General features: G+C 40.6%; 1 protein-coding gene across 1 annotated transcript in view; it reads right to left on the bottom strand.

Annotated features, from left to right (window-relative positions):
- LOC130187448 (1-phosphatidylinositol 4,5-bisphosphate phosphodiesterase beta-4-like) overlaps positions 1-18252 on the bottom strand; it is a 64438-nt gene extending 46186 nt beyond the window's left edge. Inside the window, exons 1-3 of the mRNA XM_056405077.1 lie at positions 17911-18252; positions 14317-14362; positions 2991-3053 (exon numbers count right to left, since the gene is read on the bottom strand). The gene's annotated coding sequence lies outside the window, so the exon portion shown is untranslated. The remainder of the gene's footprint in view (positions 1-2990; positions 3054-14316; positions 14363-17910) is intronic.
- Positions 18253-19476: the final 1224 nt, after the last annotated feature.

The raw sequence follows: 19476 nt of genomic DNA, 5'->3' as shown, positions 1-19476 counted from the left end.
ATAAAGTTTTGTCTATACGTACAGTAGTAATTGTCTCCAAATGCTGCATCATTCCCTGCTGTGGCCCGTAACAGAGTCAGTTAATACTGAAGTAGCACTTTTGGCTATTTGACATCCATTTCATAATATTCCCAGAGCCATGTGAGGACACAGCCAGAATCTAACTTAAGGCTTAGTCTAATCTTGGCATAAATGGATTGATGTTTCACTAGGAGGTGATGAAGGTAGGTGCAGGGCAGCTTGAAAAAGCATGTTAACTTGGGCATGGAAGTTAGGTAACTGGCCTTTGCAAAGGGATGCCTGCAGAAGGAAAATACCAAATTATCCCCAAATTACTTTGTTACATCACTGACTCTGTGCTGCGTTGCGCTGCATGACACTGTGCTGTGTGTGTGACGGTCTCATTTAGACCAGATTAGGAGGTCGAAGGTTTGGTTTGCCCAGCTACACATACCCTGTGGAGGGCTCTTCTGGGGCAGGTTTGCCCAAACATGGTCAAAGATGCTGATGGTACACGAAGACACTCAACATATTCTGGTCGACCTATGTGAAGTGCTCGACAAGCCTCTGAATTTTATTTGAAAAAGGATTAAATTTTCCTCAGATAAACCTCAAGTCTCTTGGACTTCATAGGAAACCTTAAAATCTGTTTGTGCAAGCTACTGCAAAACAGCACAACAGGGAACTTGGGACAATGCCTTAAGAGGATTAAAATGTCGCAAATTAACAAAACTCAAAAGAAGAAACTCAATTTGGGGAGTGCACTGTTGCACCTGAAATGTTAGCCAAAGATGCAGGCCTCCACTCACTCTCCATACCGCTGTCCATCTCAGAGGGGGACGGAGAGAAATGAGGGATAAGCCAGCAAGAGAAATGAGTAATAAACAGGAGCTTGAGCGTTGGAGACAGGGAGAATTGGACAGGAGGACGGCAGGGGGAGGGAGTAGGGGTTGCTAAAAAATATGGGATTTCTCACATTGCCCAAATAAGTACCTATTAAAAAAGAATCTGTGCCCTGCTGAGCCGCCGATAAGGCAGCCAGGAGAAAGGCACTGTTGAAATAGAACATGTCCATATAGAGAGGAGAGCTGTAGAGAGAGGGAGCAGGACGGGGGCAGGGGTTAAATGCTTCCCCAGAATCAGAGCTTTCCACTGGCGTAAGCCCAGTAAAAAGAGTCCCTGAGTCCCCGCTGACTGACACAGCCTGAGGGCCTACTGTGAGCATGACTGAGCATTGGCAGCTGAACTACTGCCCAAGAAATCACAGCTTTTAAAATCGGTTCCACATTCAAGTGCCATGTTTTCCAATGTTTGAAAACACTAATGATGAGAAACTGCAGATTTGTCATGAGGCTTTCCTAACTTCAACCACCATTAGTCTTTCCCAGGCTGTGAGTTTTAAACTACTAGACTGACAGAGAGAGAGAGAAAAGACAGAGACTGAAAGAGGAAAACCTGTCTTGACAAACAAAGACCCCACAGATGTTGCTCCTCTCTGACACCACTGGTCTCCATAGCAACCTTGCTGGCCAGTAATAGCCTCTAGCTCGGCTGGCTGCAACGGCGTCATGCAGACGCACACACACAAACACCATACACACAAAGAGGCACATTTCAGCCACTGAATGGGATCCCAGTGTGTATTTATAGAGACAGAGGGACTCGCTAGCCCACCCAGGCCAACCACCCCTCAGGCCTTACCAAAGAGCACACATCTCCAGACAGAGACCATCTACCCCCATCATTAACAGCCCTGGCCACACACACACACACACACACACACACACACACACACACACACACACACACACACACACACACCCTTAAAAGCGTCCACCAAGTCCCTCGAATCTAGCAAACAAGCTCTGTAATTAGCGATAACAGATAGCTGGGAATTATACATTAGAGCTGGTTTGTGTTGATGCTTTCCCGGGTATGTGCAAAAAGCACTGGCTGAATATGAAGATGTGCTGCCTTTTTCACATGGACCACCTGAGCTTTTCTCTAAATTTTGCAAACTAACGTCATGAACACAAGGTTGTTGTCAACAGGTTTCCTTGGCACTAAGACACACCCCGTCAGAGTGAATACAGTGGATCATTTCCCAAAAAGTTACACAGATCAACAGACGATAATTTCTTACATATACCAGCGGATGAAAACTATTCCTTACTAATTTTATATTTGTGGATCAATGTACAGGATCAAACTCATCTTTTCCTGATACAACAGCAGGATTTAGTGAAGGGAAGACTGAAGACCTTGACATGTTATTATTTTATGCATTTAGCACTTTGTATCTTTGTTTATAATATATAATAATTTAAGCAAGGCCAGCTGGCATTGCAGTGACACAACAACTGATGTCTATTGTTTGGCAATATTACCGCGTCTGCCACAGAAATTTGAAAATGGCTATTTGTACCATAATTTGATCCGTGAAGCTGCTCTGTGATCATTTAGAGACGCATACAGACCTATCCAGTTTTGAAGGTAGAATAACAGTAAGTAGACGGTAAGATAAAAGGAACAAAGTGAAATACCACCTGTTGAGGAGTAACCTTTGACCTATCAACAGGAAAAAGTCCCTACCCTAGCATGTTGTTCAACTTAAACTTTGCATTGTTTGTTTAGATATTTTCTCATTAAGCTTTGTATTAATCACTCTGATTTCTGACACTGTGTATTCATGACACGAAGTTTCGCCTGTTGGACTTTTCCAACAGTCTCTAGATCATACAGCTCTCCAAAGTGGAAAAAAAGAACAGCACACTAATATTCATTATGCTCATCAGCTATGTGTACTAGAACGCCTACCACATTTCTACTACCACATTACATTGACAAGAAATGATGCTCTGTTTTATAAGGATGAGAGCAATTTAAAGTTCATGTCAGGCAGTGACCTGACGATTACGTAAAGGACTGAAAAAGACTGCAAGCCTCTGTACTGTACTGTGTACGTGGGAGGTGAATCTGAGTGTACTTACCAGGTGACAGAGGAACAGAAAACTGAGGGGAGGGGAAACACTGGAGGACAGCACTGGACCACTCTGAAAGAGATTGATAGATGAAAAACAAAGAAATTAGTGAAGTGCAATTTGCAGATTTCCAGTGTGCTGCTGACTTCATTATTCAGCTTCATCTTGTGCACTTACAGTAATATTACAGATGCTTGTGATGCCTTCAGGGAAGGCAGTGACACACAAACACACGTCCCTCTACGAGCATTTTTGCGCGCACGACACACTGGGGTGTAATCACACCCATGCTCCTCATCCTATTTGGCTTGTGCATAATTTTAATCATTCCTCCGGCTTCTGCTAAATAAACTTTTAATAGGAAGCTGCTTCCCTTAAGAAAGGCTGTCTTTGTCAGAGACAGTGGTGGAAATGAGCTGGCAAATAAGATAAATGGCACCACCTCAGCATCTGCTCTGCTGTAGCCTTTGAACGGTGGGTTTGTCAATGAGGATAAGAGAGTCTGCTAAAAGCATAAAATATGAATGTAAAGTGCAGATTGGGTCAAAGGGACAGACGGAGACAGAGTGGAGGAGAGAAACAGGAACAAAACTATAGATGGAAATAGGGATAATCCTCCTCTTGGCAAGCCATCTTATATCCTTATGTCCGCACCAAAGACAAGACAAATTCCTTAACATTTCCTGTGCTCTGCTTGTGTCTCTCCTCACCTCATCGTCACAGCTCCATCTTGCTTTGCCTAGTGCAGGACAGGAACTGTGGCAGTAATGGTTTCTTTAAACAATTACTGTGCAAGATAAACTTTTCCTGATAAGCACAGACAGCCCAGGACAGATTTCAACAACTAAGTGAGGAACGTTGGTGTTCTGCAGATTTTATTTACATCTGGTATTATCCTATGTTCTTAAGGTTGATTTTGGTGAGACCAATGATAAATGTTTCCTGTGACTGGCTGCTTTGCTCCGTTTTGCAGACGGCCTATCATACAGTACATCTTCCAGGTACATTCTGAGGAGGATGAAACGTAACATACACTACTCTACAGTAATCTCATTTACTATATTCATATGAACAATATTACAATATTAATGTAAACTCTCTCTATATATTCTAATTTTAATATAATTATATCATTTCTGGGCATTTTGGAGATGTATTCACACATGCAACAAATACAGCCATCCAGCTGCTCAACAATCCATGCAAAAGATGTTATCCTAGAGAAATCTGTCACTGTCATTTCCATTGTTTGGTCATTTGCACAAGCTCTCTGCCTATTACTTCCTGTAATGGCCATTTCCTAAATGATGGGTCTTTCCCAGGGGAGCCATCTGTAGCAATGCTCGGCTCTCTGAGCATCATACATACTCATAAAACACAAAGTCATAAAGCAAATACAGACCAAAACAACCACTAGGATATAAAATATATTACTGAGGCTGAGTGGTGAAGGGAAAATCCTCACTCTGTTATGTAATACAAAAGAGGGGTCCTCGATTACTAATTGTGCTCCACATAATATCATAATGAGCAGGATAATGAATGAAATTGAAATGACACTATGAGTAGCCATTGTAAACCACAAAGGACCACGAGGGCTTGCTGTGGAATATTATATATAGTTTGGATGACAGACTTTCACAGAAAACAATTTACTTCATGGGGGAATTTGAAAAAAAAAAATTGTAATCAAGAACTGATTTTAGGAGTCAATATGTCTTCAACATGTAATTTGCCATTGATCAACTCAATATTGATCTTGCTACATCCATTCTGTCTTTAGCATCATCTGCCTTCTATCTCTCCGTCTCTCCCACTGTCTCTCTCTCTCTCTCTCTCCTCTTCATGTGGATGGGCCTCTCCCACAGTGGCAGCTTATGTGGATCAAATGTTCCACATGTCAAGTGGTCTCACCAGACGAGAGCTGTTCACAGGCCTCTTCAGCCAGGGGAGAGGATCAGTGGGTACGCTCTGCACCAAAAAAGGGAAGCCATGTCACATATAGAGAGATCAGTTTTCATGTTATGCTGATCTTTTTGGTGAGAACACAACAGTAAGGTCCAGACAGATAGACAGACAACAGAGTCCCCTCTGGGAGGTCATAGCTTGCAGGCTTGGTCTTCAGCCTGGACTGTGGGACAGCTAAGATGTCCCTGTGTAGGCTAATAGGGACTTAAACTCTCTGTAAAGTAGCAAGGTAATGAAATCTCTTAAAGAGGTAATGGTAAACATATAAAATCAATTCTACAACAAAGAGGCCCTGATTTGTTCTTGTGGCGTAATTTTACAAAGAGTGTGAAACTGTTTAGAGTGAAGACCGGTGAGAAGAAAGAAGTGAACTTTAATTGAATGATAAAATCTAAAAATAAGTCTTGTTCACTTTCAACTCAAAAACTAGAGCACAAGATTGCTACCATGGAAACGCCCAGCAACCAGTGCTATAGTCTAGTGACAAAATATCAAACAAAGGTTGGATGTACTTTGGTACCTGATCTTTCTCCCTCTGCCCTTTCTGCAGTGTGTTTCAAGTATGTGTGTATTTTTAGCGGGTACTATTCCAAGTAACATCCAGCTGAGCGGCAATAATTCCTTTGATTAGGGCAACAGGTAAGAGGCTGGTAATCTCACCCCTGCCTGCCAGAGGATTTAAATGGTGTAAAAGTGGCAGCTCTACCATCATCACTCAACCAATGACAGCTCAACAGGGGAAACACACAAGGGTGCTGATTAAAAGGACAGCACTGTTAACACAGCGAGCCACACACACTCCCACAGGTATCACAGGAGGGATATGGCAGGGGAAGTGACATTACCCATGCTACCTGCAATAGTCTGATCTAAAAATAACATACATGCACACACAAACCTTTACACACACACATACAGGAGAAATGTGGCTATTAAATAAGTGTGACATAACTCAGAGGAGAAAAGTAAAGCCAAAAAGTGCCATCTAAAAAATAAACACACACACACACATATATATATATATATATATATATATATATATATATATATATATATATACACACTGAATTTTCATATGCCATGTAAAAGTGAGTAACCACTAAAATGTCTCTTATAAGCTATTTTAGATGTGAAGAGCATGACTAGGCGTGATCAAGAGCTGACAGCTTCCCCGACTCAGGAAACCGACCCATCCCGTAGCCTGACACCCAGCTCTCTCTGTGGGACTCACTGTTGGCTGTTTTGCTGCCACAAACAGCACCTGTCAGGGTATTGAGAGGATAGTTCTCATTTTGTCCCTGATGTCAGATAACTTCCTCTTCTACAATGCTATTCTGAGAGTCAGTATGAAGGCGAAATCAAACAACAGCAACTCTCTGATTGGAGAAGCACTCTGAGAAAACCCTGCCTCCTGTTTTTCATGCAGCTGTGTCCCATAGGGCGGTGGGACTCCTGAGAGGGTTGAGGGAGGGTCACCAGATTGGAAAGTGATTTGGTGGCCAGTGACCTCAAACAGTGAGCCTTAAAACTAAGGGAGGTTTAATCTAACACTATATCTATGAGGAACACGAAAAAATGATGGAAATGCAGGAACAAAACTGGACGTTTCATAAATAAATGTACTATGGAACACTGCTTTTGGACACCTTTTACTAAATCTGTAGCTGCTGGAGGAGGTCAATATAACTTATTATATATACAGACTCTTTGACTGTGCAGTAACTGTGATATGTAGTGACTAGTTAAGAAACAGAAGAACTATTACGTTTTTCCTGAACATTTTATTTTTTCTTTTTGCTCATTTTTAAACATGTTAAATACACGTGGCTCCATTACAATACATGACTTATTTTATTTCATAGATACGTTAAAACTACAAGCCAACCAAAAGACCAGCACTGACTTGAACTGAATGAATGAAACAGCACACTGTCTTACTGTCTTCTTAGTCGAATGTGGGCAAAATTTAAATGGGAGGTAAAGACAAAGGAGAGGCGTCCTGAGAGAAGCAGAGAACGGTGGAGGAATACAAGGAGGCAGTCAGACAAAGAGACACACCAAAACATTTCACATACACTTTGACTTTTCAATTTTTCCTTTTCTGTGGGATGCTGTCAGGAGCCAGCTCCCTGAGGGCCAGAAAAGAGAGAGAGACAGCTAGAGAGAGTAAAATCCAGGCAAGAAAGGAGGAGAAAAGGTGAGAGGAGAGTTTTTCTACTTAGTGAGTCAGAGAGAGAACACAGAGAGAACATGACTCCTTTTGCCTTGGAGAATGATGGACGAATGTGTTTAATAACAAGGACAAAATGAGGTCTGGGTCTCTCTTCACGCACACGCACGCACACACAGAACACTTCTCCCCTTCCACCATTGTGATGGCTAATTAGTGGATTACATTAGCAGTGATGGAGTACAGGATCCACGGCCACTGTCACAGGGATAAGGTCTTTACTTCCAATGATAGAAAACCATTCAACCTCAACCTCAACTTATACTGATAGCAATAGCTATTTTACAGCATAATTTGTGCTAGTGTGACATGGAATACTGTATGAATGAAAGCTCTGCAGAGAGCGGAGTTACTTCAGCCCTTTTCAGAGATGAAATGTGTAACACTGCATTCATCTACATGTTTAAGTAATGCCAATTTGGCTGTCAAACTTAATATTGAATCATAAGTCTATTCAAACATGACATTATTATTGCAGATGAAAAGTGTAACCCATGCATGATATTTGGCATCTGATTTGTGACAGAGAGTGTGGTGCTGCTGGTGAGTTGGAATGATACAAGAAAAAAAAAACAAAAAAAAAAACAGTTGTCACTGATTTTAGTTTGTGTCATGTATTTAATTTGTATTTGCTCACATGCTATACTGTAATAATCCTGAATATCATAAAAAAAAAAAATATATATATATATATATATATATATATAAATCAAACCCAGTTCTTGATGCTATATATGGTCTGCACTTATTCAGCAAAAGTCATTCAGTGTATTTACATTCTGTAATTACCACTATAAAACAGTAAATGAATGCTCATTGTTAATGGCTAAGGGCTGCCGTTCCTCTGCTGGATTCAAATTGCCTACCTATGTTTGAGAGGTTCACTGGAAACGGGGAATGCATGTAATTAAGCTTTACTGTTTTTAATTTTACCTCATTGATAACCGCCGCACTGTTTACTGTTCACTCTCCCGCAGCCGTATGAGAACTGTATGAAGCAACTGCTAATGCAAGCAAAACATTTCCTACTGCTGGTAGTGTACATTAAATGTATTTAACTGGTGAAACACAGGGTGGCTTTTATTCTGCAGACAGGTATTAAAAAAAGCTATGTATTTGTCACTAAAGTTAGTTCTGACCGCAATCATTCATCAAAAATGCATCTACAAAACAAGACCCACATTTTTGTCATTTTGCATCAGACATTTTTTTTTTTTTTTTGCAAGGGAATAGTGAACAAGAAGGAGCAGCTCACTGTGGCTGCTCCTTCCTGTTCTATGAAACTGAAGAGCTGCAGGCGTCACCCCCAATTCCTTACACCAGCTTGGAATCAGATTGGAGTCGCAATTATTTTTGAGTGACCGCTTTATTAAAACACTGGCTAAACTGTAAACACTTACACGAGTTGCTCTTCTGGTTGTTTATCTGACAAAGTAGCTACTCAGAGAATGTTTGCTGTTGTATTAAACCACGCTTGTTGTGACCACGATAACCGTGTGTGTCGCCATTCGTGTCTCCAATCATACGATTTGAGTTCAAGTGTTACGCTGGGTATTCATACTCTTAACAGTTGGATGTGAGGAAAATTTCATCTTTAGGGATGGAGACCTAATGATTATTGTGGCTTTAAAAATTTTCTGTGGGAAAAAAACCTTTGCTTTGACCTTGTAAAATTGCCATCATGATTTTTGCAGAAAAGTGACATGTGGGCTCAAACCTGAAATTGACATATGAATCATGATCATGTCTGAAAGCAGCTTTTAATTCCTCAGGTTAAAATAACTACAACAGTTCTTGTCAGTGTGATATACTACAATAAAACCAATCATACTATTTTCCTTCTTATTATTGATTTAAACTCTAGCATCGGTGGGGTTTGTATACACAAATTGATTGAGTCCATTTTAACTGAGCCACAAAAACTGTGTTGTGAAACGATCAACCACCTCTTTGTGGAATGCACAACAGCTTTTATGTATGAGTGGCCACTTTAAGCCTCTCATTCCTGTTTATTTCAGCCATTATTTTCTGTTCTTTAATTTCACTGCTTTATACAAGGCCTGATGGCATTTCTCAAGTCACACGTTCTCAGTACAGTCTATAAAGCGGATGAGGTCACTGGAAAGCAAAAAGGAGTTACTAATGGGGCATAGAGACAAAGGAAGTTGAAAGCTGCTTTTCCCTGAGCGACTGTCGTCAGGATTAAGTAAGTGCAGCTTGGAAAAACTGTATACATAATATGATCTATACACAGTATGTGTGATTTCCTATTCTTCCTCATGTGGTATAATAGTGTCATTTAGGAAAAAAAAAAATGTCTCCCAGCATTTGCCAAAAGAAGATTTACAACACTCCTCTTATGATGTGCTTTGATTGTGACATTTTTATAAACTTTACATTACTTCCACAGTTTGTTATGATAGCCATCTAATGGATTTATGTGCTCAGCCCAGAGGTTTGTTTAAATGACATGCGAGAAGTGGCTTTGACAAATATCTGGCACTGGTCGGAAATCCCTGTGAGGGAACTGTTTGCCCATTATACTCTGTGTTTATAATCAGCCTAAAATTTGTTTCTCTCAACCCCAGAGTCCAGGGAGCATTTTGCATTTTATGAGTTGACAACGTTTGACAAAAATGCCATTAAAATCCACTTTGTTTCTCAATACATAAAAACAAATAAAGACATAAATTAGCCCCATATTAAATTCTTCATGCTGTTCCACTCTGGGATATCTGCATAAAACCAGGCATTCCCTCACAGCCATTAGATTATGTAAGTCAATAATAAAATAGAAACAATTGTGCTGTGCTCTGTATTCTGCATTTCAACTTAGCTGAGCAGGATAAGTGATAAGCTCAGCTGCTAAATGTTACATAATTGCTTGGACTTGTTATCTCGTACAGTAGTGGGCTGATTAAAGATGCTCTTCTGGCACATACTGTATATATACACACACACACACACACACACATACACACGCACGCACGCACATATCTCCCTCCTTTCCCAGCCAGACAAGAGCGGTGCTGTAGAAAGAGGAAGAAGCAACATTCCTGCTGTTTATCTAGTCATCTGATCTGGCCAGCGAGTCATGTGTTGGAGCTGTGTCAGAGGCTCGGCGGCATGCTTTAGGCTAACCCTAGCCTTATGCATTCTGCTGTTTTCAGCGTCTCAGCTCATTCTTTCACACTGCTCCCTATCATAATATGAACAAGCCTTTTCCCGTCTGAATCGCACTGGAGTCCTTCTTGGAAAATAGTGTCACGACTGAAGAGGACTTCAAGACCTCTTTGCATTTGACACATTTGAAGCTCACTGGTTTTATATTGCTGATGAAATGCTTATATATGTAACTGAAATCAGTTTTCTCATCCACAACCATCCCTGATTATCTGTTCTTTCTCCGCCTATTGAAGCCTTTGCTCTGGCAAACCCCAAATCACAACCTGCTCTTTATGTGTAGTGATCAGAGGAAGTAATTTTACTTGGTGGCTTATTACAACAACAAAATATAATAATAAAAAAATAAAATAAAATCAGTAAATAAACTGACAATATGCAAAATGCACACTTAAGAGTTCACAGTTAAAAGTCTCTAAAGGTTTCTTAATCTCCCCCCTCAAACACTGACAACGTAATAAATGTAGCAATTATTTTGCTGACTTCAATGATCCTTGTCAGTGTATTGTAAAAGCCTTTTTCTCTCTATTATTGGGCTGGGTAATAATAGCTATCCAGGAGAGGATGGTACAAAATCAAGTTTTGCATTCTGGAGCGAAGGTCGACAGTTTAATTGGAAGTGCAAATTGCGTTCACATGTATCCCCATAGTGGATTGAGGCACGGGTAAAGTGTGTGTGTGTGTGTGTGTGTGTGTGTGTGTGTGTGTGTGTGTGTGTGTCTGTGTGTGCGCGCATTTAAAAGGAGATGGGGGGGGAAGAGTGCACATGTTTAACCGAGCTACAATTATCATCACTGAAGTGTTGTTTTTACTCCTCAAAGCATCTTTCACCAGGAAGCTCCCACTGACTGCTACTGAATCAGCTCAGCTAATGCTGCCAATTTTTTGTTAAGAAAGAGTAAATATTGACTTGATGACTGCAGCTCCCATCTGCTGGTGTGAGAGTAAGCAGCTCCCTCTCTTACTGTCCGCTTTGCTTTCACTCCTCATCTCTCTCTCTCTCTCTGTCTGTGCTGCTGTCTGAGAGTCTGCAGAGAATACCCCTGTCATTATATTCACCCTCCAGCCACACTTACCCTTGTAGTGAAGACACACTCTCTCATCACTGATCTCTCACTTTCTTTAAGCAGCAAACAGTGCACTTGCATATTAATCTGTAACATCTGGACAAGTAAGGGTTGAGGTCAGTTTTTGATCAGCTATGTTGTGTTTGAAGAGCGTGTGAGTGCAGAGGGTGACACTGGGATTTACTGAGCCTTTCAGTTGTGTGCACATCTATAATGATAAGGTGTTTCATGTAGTATCTTAGAGAGTTGTCTATGCAAGTGCTCACCTTGAATGACTCTAAACTGAGCCCATATCAAATCTACTTAGTGTAGCTTAAGTAGATGTAGACATTCTAACTTTTTAATCACAACTAGTTATTTGTCTTTGAAGCAACACAATATTCATGATTACTGAATTACACAAATATTCAGTCACACAAGATACAATGATTGAAAACATCTGTAACATCACCTTTTATACTACAAAACAAGCTTCTTCAGCAGATGAAACTGTTTTTGTTTTGCCATTTTAGAGCAGCCATTTAATTCCTACAACGGGATTAGGTTTAAAGATGCAGTTCCTTTGAAAGAGACACCTCCTCTGCCTGGATGCAGCCTCAAGTGACTTGTCACATCCATATTTTCAATGAATGTCAAGGTCTGAAAATGCAGCTGAGGGTTGGACATTGTTTCAGGGTGCTGGATCCATGCAAACATTTGCAATGGGAATTGATTTTAAATGTTGACTCTGCTGCTGCTGATGTCGCTGCTAGTATAGGCAGTGTTGATGTATGATTGGTGCTGCTGCTGCTGCTAACAGCATTAGAGTTTTCAACATTTGGAAGAGTCTGATAGAGGTGCTTCATCAGAGGCTCCACTGACTCTAACGAGGGATCAGCCTGATGTCTTTTACTATTACTTTTAAATGTTGTCTGTCATTACGCATACAGATGTCAGTTTATATAGAAATGCTCCGTTACATAAAAACACTCCTATTGCTCAAGGGAAGTTCTATTAAATGTAGTCCAAACAATATTGGTAATTCAAGCTTTGTGTCTGTGATGTATTCACATTACTTTACATTTTTACAAGCTGGGTAATTAACATGTTCTGTTAAAAAATATAACTCTTAACAGGAGCAAAATGCACTTTCCCTGCAGGATTGAATACATACTGAAATGAAGCGAACCATGACCACAAAACTGAGACACACAAACCAGAACTGTTGTGCACCATTTTATCCCTCATTGACTACAAAGAGGGAATCTGTGTTCCCTTCTCTTATTTCAATGCTAATATGCAACCATATTAGGACAAAATGGAAGGAACTTCAAGTGCTAGAGTGCATGCTTCTTCTCATGTTAAATGGATCTTAGGTTTAACAAGCACTACAGAATTTTGGGCCAAGAAATAACAGCCCATAACAAGTGGGCAGCCCCTGATTAAAGGCTTATCAGGACCGATGACATGGTGCTATCTCATGGTGGGAATTATTGGGTCTCTGTAAATTATTTTTGCCTTGAGATAAGTTCTGTTGTGATTTGGCGTTATATAAATAAAAAAATTGACTTGATTTGACTTAACTTGACCTGGTGAAGTGAAAAGTCATATACACATGTTTGAAGTTCACAAACTGATACGTGTTAAGAGTCCTGTGGTATGTGGGAATCATAGACTACAGTGACAAGAAAAAATGGGTAAATGTGAACAGGTGATGCTTTATATTTTAAAACCAGTTTACAATTTTGGAGTCTCCACGTGCCTTGTTTTTGCCATTGGCCTTGTCTTTTAATTTATCGTTATTGAAATAGTATTCTTGCTACATCAAAACTTGCAAGTTGGTCACTAGTAGGATTTAAACTATCAAACAAAACTTGTGTTGACCAAAACAAATCCACTCATCTTCTGTTTTCTGAAACAATTTAATCGTCATACATCATATGCTGAAGTACTTGCAATGAAGCAAATGTAATTTAGGGATAATGAAAATGTATACCTCTCATCTCTACAAAAATAAAGCTTAAAGCATATGAAAATTAATCAGGCCCAGCTGACAGACAGCCTTCACACTACATATTACATCATTAATACAGATTACATCATTAATACAGAACATATTATAGAGAGCAATCACCTCTCAGCCGCATTACAGTTTCTAGCTTGGCAGGAGGGAGCACAAAGCAGCGGCAGCAGCCACGCAACCTGCTTATCAGCGAGTGATGTCTGGCCATGGATGGACGAACCCTGCGCATCAGTTTTGTATGAACCATAGAATGAAATATGAGGCCTCTTGCTTTCATCATTCAGCACTAATCCAATAAAACGCCTTGGCAGCTCTCAATGCAACTTGTTTGCAATGTTGAATGCTTTAGAGGAACAAGTATTTGTATTTTCTAATGAAGCCTCAAGGACAGAATAACAACAAGACAAAATAAGTGCATATCTGTGTTATATCTTAGATGCAAAATCCTCATCACTCCTCCTCCTATTGTTGGTTTGTTGTTTTTTTTAATTCCCCCCTTGGTTTTTGTGCATTCACGAACACTTTAGATTACACGCCGAGACATCCCGATTACATAACTTGTCAGGTGGGCCTACAGGCAGGATAAGGCCATATGTTTCACACACATTATGCATACACTTTAATCAATTAACTTAATGCAGATTAGGTTATTAATATGCAATCATGAACTGGATGCTCTGGAAAAAAGGAAACTAATATTGAAGAGGTTGCTTTGTTGAGTTACACTAAATTCTAGGAAGAGAGCCTTTTCACCAATTGCTACCAGATGGTTACTAACCGCAAGTTCTGTTAGGCTGAACCTAACAGGGACTGAATAAAAATAACACGAGGAAAAAATGTGTATTGCTGCAGTGACCTCTGGCAGTGAACAAAACCAAAACTCACCAGTTCAGCATCAATAAGGTTCAGCGGGAGAAGCTCATGTCTTGGCCTGCAGAGACAAAAAAGGACATACGGTAAGAAGGAGAGAGAATTTCATAAATCACAGAGACCTGAATCTGGACTTATTTGGCTGATGTCTAAAACCCTGTTATAGAGTTGGAAGAACAGGAGCCGAGACAGAACCACACAGAGAGATGAGCACACACCACATCCCTGTACTGCTACGCTGCCAAGGAAAACAGCCATAGCTCGTCAGATTTTAACAATAGACGCAGACATGTCGAGGGGTGTGATTCAACATGTTTTTAACATACTACCACAACACTGGGCCTGTCAGTTTGAGTGCCAGTCCGTCTGGCTGTCTGTCTGTCTGTCTGTCTGTCTGTCTGCACTGCCACGTTCACACATCTCTCTGTGAGGCCTTAAAACATCCATGAGGATGACTGACAGCTTTCTCATGGCTGCTGTGAGAAGAAACTGCACTGTGATAAAAACCTGATAGCCCCGTCAAAACAAACAAATAGAACTGGAGACAGTCAAGCTAATCAAGACCAGGCACATCTAATTAAAAAAAAAAAAAAAAAACCAGCACGAGAATAAATAAAGAAAGGAAACGAGCAAACGAGCAAATGAGCACAAGCAATCAAGCAATCGAGATGTACAGTGAACTGGCAGGCAGAGGGATGGATTCCAACTGAAGTCCCACTGGAATAAACCTCCAACAACCTTCAAGGAATTCAATATGCTGTTGGCAAGTATGCTACTGTGAAAACATACAAACAGAGAAAAAGAGATTTTCTCACTTCATTGCCGTTTGGACAAAGCCCTACAGCTACATTCAGTCTTACCACAGAACTAGAGGAATCCCAAAAGACAACACTGGGAAATGTGTGCCTTAGACACATTTCATAGCCTAATCACCCTAATATCTGTGGCTGCAACACTTTCACATTTGTGAACCCTGAAAAGCAATTTCTGTGTGTGCCAGGATGTCGAGATGTTGTTTTACTTTCCATTATACACTGTCTTTTTCATCCAAGAGTCAAAATCTAGTTTTGTAGTTAGCCTGTCTGTGACTCAAAACAAAGATATTGTTATTCTGTCTGGCTAAATGCACAAAGATATTGAAAAAAAAAAAACTCAATGTACCTTCAAGCCATCCAATTCTGAACAGTAAATTAAATTGCACCCTCACCACCTACATTGAACAGGGCAAAATACATGCTATACATTTCAAGCAGGACACGCTAGGGTGATTTCACTCAGTTTAGAACAAAACAGAGAGCAGCGTCACTGTGTCTGTGGTTACAGCTACGAGACGGGGACTAGCAAGTTTGAGGGAAAGAATTAATTTCTTAAAGCGAACTGCATATCAAAATTAGCAGGGCAAACTCTCAAATATTCAACCAGTCAGTGCTCACAAAATCAGAATAATAGAATAATACAGAATATCAGCGATACCACAATGACATTAAATTGGGAACTTAATGGTCGTTTTCCAGCATGATAATGAAAAGGCATCATACGATGTAAAAATTTTGGTCCACAGAACATTAAAGCTAATAATAGCAGGTGATAATCATGATCACAGTGCAGTATTTGAAAAAAATAGATAGGGATAATTATTAAAGCCGTAATCATGCTGCCATCCTATTACCAAATAAACATACGGAAGGATAGCACCGTGGTGTGCAGCACCTCCTGAAAATAACCAGAATTTTCTATCAAAATTACTGACCACTGAGTGCACCAAAGACGTGACACATACAATGTCATCTGGTCCAAAAAAAGAAATTAATAAAAAAAATAAAAAAAACACCTGCACACCCTCAGTTAGCCTTTAAGCTTCTTAGTACACCTCTATTCATCAAAATGCTTCACGGTCTGGGCTTAAGCCACAGGTAAGGGATTGTTATTGTGTGAGGGAGGGTAATGTTTGCCTCTGTAATCACCAGTGAAACGTTTATGCAGCAATGTCAATAAGAACAAGGCAGAATTAGTTTTTCTTTACATAATGGTGGCGATCTTTCATGGCCAACAGAGGACAAACTTTGAGAGAAGGAGGGTGGGAGACAACCTAGTGTAATTTTACAATAATAGACACTGACACACTCTGTGGTCCAAGTCCAAAAGCCGGTTGAGATAAGATACAGTGGCCAAACAACATTAACAATAGACTATAACACACCTGTGATGCATTTTACAAGAAGAAAGGGTTCCTCAGCAAATACAGCTCATGCCTCATGTATAAGTGGACAGAGCATGTCTGTGTGAACAGGTGGAATAGCTGATGCAACAAGTTTGTTGAGGCGCTACACTCATTCATCAATTAATTTGAGGCAGACAACCTAAGCCAAACCTTGAACAAAATAAAACATTATGGGCTATTTGAACCGCAAATAAGCCTACAGGTTTTTCCTGAACAAATAACACTCCCTGCCTCCTGGGTTTATGTGATAAAACAGGTTATGAAAATAGAAACCTGTTGTCTGAATGGATGTCAAACTAAGCAACACTGTCATTTTGCTCTAAAGCATCAGGAAGCCACTCTCATATATACACACACATATATATATATATATATCTTCCGCTCAATAAAAATAGATGACTGCAAACTGACATTGATTTAACCTACAATCAATGTCAAGGCATCAACACTGAAATCTAATATTCAACATCCATGTGGGGTGAATAAACTGAAAACAATTTTGACAGATAAATCAAAAATATTATGTTTATTTTGCCATCTTACTGACCATTGATATGACACTGAAGACACATGAAAACAGACTCAAACACACTTTCTGCGAGAGAAATTTCTGTGAATCAATGACACCTTGCTGTCTGGGGTGTATGCATGGGAGCTGCAGCTCCCAGACTCAGTGACCTGCCTATCCGACTAGCAGCAGCAGTCTTTGGATGCAATGTATTAAATTAACTAAAATTATCTGGCAGGTCAATTGGATGTAAATATTACTGAGAAGTGAATCATGTACACACATCTGTGCAGATATAAGACAAAAAAAGGCAGTCTGTGTCGGTTTGTCCGTTGACTTTTATGTGCAGTGTGCAGTGTGCCTGTCATCGGCCGGCTGGCTTGTGCTCTGTCCCGCTACAGCTAGCTCCACTGGCTAGCCTCCCAGCCGTCGGAAACATCAATAACCCCTGCATTTCATCAAGTTTTCAAGCCGCAGCTGCTCTTACATGTATCGTATTTACCTGGAAGGCAAGCCACCGCGCCGAGCAAAGCGAGAGTAAATTTGCTTTCAAATGCTAAAGGTCCATTACAATGCGTCTGGCTAGCTAGCTAGCAAAGGCTACTGTCTCCAGCTGTGTGGATCTGTGTGTGTGTGTGACAGAGAGAGGATGTGTGATATCTGAATGATGCGAGCAGGATTTGGCGTGAGCCTCTGGAAGCTAGCGTGATGGAGTTTAAATGAAAGGTCCTGCTCCCACAGCATCCGTCTCACAGCTAAACACGTTACATTCAACACAGCCTGGTCTACGTTTAACGGAGCACTCAGCACAGTAACTCTGAATATTCCGCCGTTAGCAGTAATGAGAGATATTTCAAATAGCTTTATGTTTGTTTCTTACGTGATTTGGGTGTTGGAGACGGGGACGGGTTTAATCCGACGGCGGTAAGAAATGATGCTTTGCAGAGTCCGGGTCGGGATTTTCTCTATGTGTCTGTGTCTTCCAGCTGCTGCTGCTCTATCCCGTCTCCCTCCGACTGTCTGCTCTGTCTCCCTGCTGCCGGAGTGTCCCGGTGCTCTTGTACCACTCGCCCTCCAGTGGAGAATGAACGGCCCTGATGCGCTTTGATTAGGAACCCCTCTTTAACTCGGCGGCGCGCGCCCCCCTCCCCACCACCACCACCAATAAACGTGCATGCGCGTGAATTTTCTGCGTGCGCGCGCGTTAGTGTGTGTGCGTGTGTGTGCAAATGAGTGAATGAGAGTGCCTTGGGTTGACAGAGTGAGTCATCCAGCAGAACCAGATCCAGCTCCTCCCTGCTCTTCTAACAGCTGACTACTGTAGCCGCCATGCGTTGATAAAGACAAACACTGGCTCCCCTTTCTCCTTTTGTAAAGCCACAGTATTGCTGCACTGTTTTTCTTATAGACGATACCGTGTGTCTGACTGCAGAGCACAGCAGTGAGTTCATTGCACATTTATTTCTATCGATGGCATCACTTTGTATATTGCAGCTATGCTGTTCAGGATTTGTTTTGTGAAATAGAGTTTACCAATCTTTTTAGAATGACATGAATCTTTATGACACTCATTTCATAACCACAATCTGAATCAAATCATTTATATGAAGATAAAGTCCTTTCAAGGATTTTTCTCAATTTAGTTTCTCCATATAGATCACAGAAAACTAAATCATCCATTTTTTGTTGCTATATAACTTTTGATGTGATGGATTTTGGGGGTAAATCAGCAACAGGAGATGCACATTAAATATTGCTGCCAGTGTAAAATGACAGGACAAGGTCTTTGGGGAACTTGAATGAAATACACCATCATCTCTGGAAAATGTTAAAACGTTGTAATTTAAAAGGACTTTCCCGGGATACAGACTGGGGAACTGAGAGACAGATAAAAACAGGAAAGGTCAAAACAGATGCAGCAGAGATGAAGATATCCTGACTTTTAGTCAAGGTTAAGCTCCAAAAATATTTGATCCTACAGTTTCCATAATGCAACTCACACCCCACATTGCGAAGTGTGTGCCTGCAGTTTATAAGGTAACACTAATGACATCATCATCATCAGTATATTTTCTCCGACTTGAGAAAACTCTTCAGCCACAGAGTTCAAGTAGTACCGCACATGATGCTAACTAATTCACTAACACACTAAAATCAGTGGGGATCTTCTTTAAAAGTCATTCACAATTTCCAAACTGGAATAGCAATAACTGCTGTAACATTAGCAGGGTTTCTGAGCTTTGAGGACTAAATGGTTTAAAAAAGATATGATGGATGGTGAGAAAAACCCTGCAAAGCAAGGGCACTGTGCCTTTCCACATCTATTTAAAGGGTACATTTTAGAATTGAGGACATGGTCTTAGGGATAATACTAGAATTACAATCAGAATGTGATCCAGGCTAGATGAGAGTTAGGTTTAGTGTTAAAATTACTTTAAGGTTTAGG

Source organism: Seriola aureovittata, chromosome 19 (genome assembly GCF_021018895.1).
Source record: "Seriola aureovittata isolate HTS-2021-v1 ecotype China chromosome 19, ASM2101889v1, whole genome shotgun sequence".
Taxonomy (NCBI): Eukaryota; Metazoa; Chordata; class Actinopteri; order Carangiformes; family Carangidae; genus Seriola; species Seriola aureovittata.
The sequence above is the reverse complement of the archived record's forward strand: the minus strand, read 5'-3'. Positions and strand labels throughout refer to the sequence as shown.